The sequence below is a fragment of the Rhea pennata genome, chromosome 1 (genome assembly GCF_028389875.1).
Source record: "Rhea pennata isolate bPtePen1 chromosome 1, bPtePen1.pri, whole genome shotgun sequence".
Taxonomy (NCBI): Eukaryota; Metazoa; Chordata; class Aves; order Rheiformes; family Rheidae; genus Rhea; species Rhea pennata.
The window spans coordinates 151,550,699-151,555,365 of NC_084663.1; positions in this window are offsets into that span (position 1 = coordinate 151,550,699).

The following is a 4,667-nucleotide window of genomic DNA, read 5'->3' on the forward strand; positions in this document are numbered from 1 at the left end:
TCTTTCTTGTCTGCATGCTCACGGCAAAAAAAGAAAAACGAAAATAGGGGGGAAAAAGAAAAAAGAGAAAAAAGGAAAAATAAGAAAGAAAAAAGAGAAAAAAAGAAAAAAGAAGAAACCTCTGTGTTTCAGTACCATCCATTCAGCTAGGCAGTGGCTCAGCCTCTGCCAAAGCAGGGCCTGCGGGGTCAGGGCTGAGCCTGAGGTTGGAGGAAGGCGGCAAGCTGGCAGGGGCTGGGAAGGGAAGCTTGGGATGGAGGGATGGAGGGCCCGGTTCCCTACTCTGCTTAGTTCGGAGCAGCAATCTGAACTCAGCTGTCACACATCATCAGGAGAGGGCATTATACATATATTCATTATACATAATAATGAAATTATTATGTATATATGTATTTGCATTGTGCACATTTGTACTTTTTAGATTTTTAGGGGTGGAGTAGGGTTTGAGCTCTGAGCAGCTTCAATGTCATTCATCTGCTGTGAACATACTCATAAAACAGCATCTATATTTTGCTTTCCTCAGTACAGTTCTTCATTATTGCTTGTTGTGTTCCTAGGCGGCAGGCAGTACAAATTTTTTTACTGAAGTTTAAGTCAGATGAGTCTTTAACCGAATGACAGGTAAGCTACCAAATGTTAGAGAAAAGCTTGTGATGAGTTCTGCATGTCTCATCTCTCTGGCTGCTTGCACACCTCATTTGGCTCTACCGAAAAGCACTAGGATCATCGTACCTCCCCACAAGACTAGAAGGACCAAGTACCTGTACACTGCCAAAACCCAAAGATCACAGACCCAATTCTACAAGAGCAGTAGACTGCCTTAATAATAATTCTATTTTAAAATACATTCCTGTTCTGAGCCATTTCGATAGTCTTGTATCACCTGGCCAGAGTTTTATCTGAGAAGATTTACATTCCCCTCTTGCCCCTTACATCTTGCAGCCGTACAAGTGCACCACCTTACTGAAGTCAAAACAAACAACATCCACTGCTCTCCGCTCGTCCATTGAGCTAGTTATTTTGTCATCAAAAGCTATCGGGTTGGTCAAACGTGATTTCTTCTTTGTAAATCCATGCTGACAACCCTCAGTCACCTTCTTGATCTTCATGTGTTTGGAAATGGCTTCCAGGATCATTGGCTCCATCTTGTTCCCAAGGACTGAGGTGAGGCTGAACCATCTGTAGTTACCCAGATCCTCTCTCTTGCCCTTCTTTAAGATTGAAATACTGGCTTTCTTCCAGTCCACAGGAACTCCCCTTGATTACCACGACCTTTCAAAGATAACCAAGAGTGGCTTCGCAGTGACAGTGGCCACCATCTATGCCTCAGCACTTGTGGGTGCATCCCATCAGGTCCCCTGGACTTGTGTTTGTCCTGTTTAAGTGTTCCCTAACCCAACCCTCCTCCATCAAACAGAAATCTTCCTTGCTCCAAACTGCCTCAGTGGTCTCAGGGACCTAGGATTCCTGAAGGCAAATCTTACCAAAGTGAATACTTCTGGACCATGTCCTTTGTCACCATGCTCCCCACCCCATTCCGTCACAGACTCTTATTTTTCCTACCTGCTCTTTTGCTGCTGGTACACCTGTACAAGCCTTTCTTTTTGCCCTTCACAGCCCTCACAGATTCAGTTCCAGAAGGGCTTTGGCTTTTCTAATACCATCCCCACACTCTTGTATGGAGTCTCCATATTCCTCCCTGGGCACCTCTCCCTTTTCCTTCCTCTTATTCACATTCCTTTTTACATTCAAGTTCTGTCAGGAGCTCCTTGTTCATCCCTGCAGGCTTTCTACCACCTTTGTCATCCTCACTGTAAATCATGCAGTTCTCAGGTGGGTTCTTTTTTTTCCCCGTCTCTCTCTCTCTCTCAACTCCTGGTAAAAACAGAAGAAGTGTAGAGGCACAAGCAGGAGGATAAAGCAAACGGGGAACAGTTGCTCACTATTTCTCAAAGGAAGCGCATTCCAACAGCCACTGAAATTACCTGGTCATAGTTTTAAAGTAGCAAATTAAAACATTTGTTTTTCAAGATACATAATTAGATTATGGTTCTCAGCACTAGCATTATTAAATTTGCCTTCTATTACTAGTGTGAATGACTTACTGACTGGGCTCCAAGAGATCAAGGAGCAGAACTCAACCATCCCAACCCTCAGTTCAGTGCTTGCTTACTTCTCTAGCTAGCTGAAATAGAGGTCATTACAAAGTGCAGTATCAAAAAGGAACAGTTACAAGGTTTTTAAAAAGACTAGAAAATGGTTACTTTTACTACTATGCCCCTCTCTAGTTAAGCACATTCTTACTTACATAATTTGGTAGTGATATCTGACAAAAGTGAAAGCAACGTCTTTTGAGCGCACCCTAGTGAAAACACTGCTGAAGTGTTTTTTTTGTTTAATTTTTTTAGGTTTAAAACTCTCAAAGTGTCTATACATATTTATCATTGTTTTGCTGCTTTGGTGCTAAGGCCCATATTAAAAATAATTACTACAGAAACAAAATCCTATTTAGGCAGTTTACTAGTCTTTGAATTATGTTCAGTGAATCACTTCAAAAAGTAATGTGAATTACAGAAGTCTTCTAAAAGGTCTCAAAAATCAGTCATTTTTCTATTGAACACTTTCTTTTCTGCAAAAGTAATGTGAATTACAGAAGTCTTCTAAAACGTCTTGAAAATCAGTCATTTTTTCTATTGAATACTTTCTTTTCTGCATAGAGATGTTGTTACTGTTTTGGAAACAGCTATTGTTTCCATTAGGGAGCAATGAACCAGTTAAGTTCACAACATACTTCATTTTTAAAGTCCAGTACGTTCTCTACCCAATTTCACAATGCAACTGAAAATATGGTTCTGTAGCCAAACATGCTGGCAAAAAAAAAAAAAAAAAAAAAAAAAAAGAAATACTGTCAACAGTAGGAGATTAAGATAGAAATATTAATGCACCCTGGCTGTGCCTTCTCATGGCAACACTATTTAAAGGCACAGTCGGAAATGAATATACAAAACATATTATGGAAATTATCCTAAGGAAAAAATCTAAAAGACAATTGCTTCAGACTTTCAAAAGGCCCGAAGTAATAACCTGTGCGGTAGCTTCTGCAGAAGGTACTGTAAGAACAATAATAAGACCTTAATAAATTGCCTTGAAACCATTTTATCTGCAGAATAAGCCTCTCAGAAGTGTTCTGTTAAAAAGTATCTAGCTAAGATAAACTACAGTGAGGCGTATAAACTTAGATTTACAACCACTATTAATTCTTAGTCTTCAGGTTGTTCCTTTGTAATTTTTTTGAACTCCATTTTATAGCTGGGTTGGGATGTGCACTTGCATGTTTAGCCAGTATCTGGGAAATGTGTGTGCGTGTGTGTGGGGGGGTACTGTTAGGGTAATTTATGCAAAATAATTACAGAAATTCTGGTTGCTCAGAGGGTGTGGAGTCTCCTTCTCTGGAGATATTCAAAACCCACCTGGATGCTTGAGCAGGGAGGTTGGACTAGATGATCTCCAGAGGTCCCTTCCAACCTCAACCATTCTGTGATTCTGTGAAATTCCCATATCTACAGACAACTCTCCACTACTTGAATGAGTATCAGGAAAAAAAAGAAAAACCTGCTGTCTCTCCCACGTCATTCTGTGCTACAACTGAACTAACAAACTCCCTGTAATTTTGGAACTATCTGTTCCACACAGCTACCTGGATCAGCTTTGTTTTGCTACCGAGTCCTGCAGGGCCAACATGGATCCCAGGCTAAAACATATAGCTGGATATAAACCAGTTCTGACCAAGCCATGTGGTATTTATACTGTACTATTCACTGCTCCCAGCTGTCAAAGTACTGCACATCCTCCAGTGCTGACCAGGCGCAGAGCTGTAACTATCCCAAGCTTTGAATTCTCAAGCAAGGAATCACTTGCTTCCCTGGCAAAGTGGCCCCACTACATCCAGCTAAGTCTGTCTCTGCATGTGGTTTAGTAACGATCACGAAAAGCTGTGCTTGAGCTAGTATCAACGGCTGGGATAACTCACCCGTGGATAACTGAGTGCTGACGGCACACATTCTTGTTCCTAATCAAACAGATGCAAACAGCCAAGTCAGTGGTACAAAGCCAAACCAAAAGAGAGTCTTGCATCAAGCAACATTCCACTCAGACAGGAGGAATCAGACAACAACCACTGAGCCTGAATCTGGCCAAAATTCTTCTCGGGGAAGAAGAAAACGTCAGCCACGTGCTGGCTGCGTACGCTGACTAAATGGGTGCCTCCACTTAACCTTTCCTTCCTCTGTCATCCATACTTCAGTCAATCATTGAACTGACCGAATTGGCAGTTTATAACCCTCTCCTGGTCAATGAAGGGTTTGTGTATCTTGTCATATACGCTTCCCATTGCAATGCAATGGAAGAGAAAATCTTGTATTTACATGCATCTCTGGGTGAATAAAATTGAAAAATCCTGGTCATAACTACAGTGACATATAAGAAGTCATATTGCCTTTCGGACACAGTATGCACTATTATCTATTTTTTTTAATCAGTAAACCACTTAAGAGGTTTTAAATAGATAAACAAGAAAACAAATGTATGTTAACATATTTACTCTATTTTTAATAGTAAGGGAAGGAAAGGAGGAAGAATAGAAACACTTAAACAAAACCAGTGTGTTT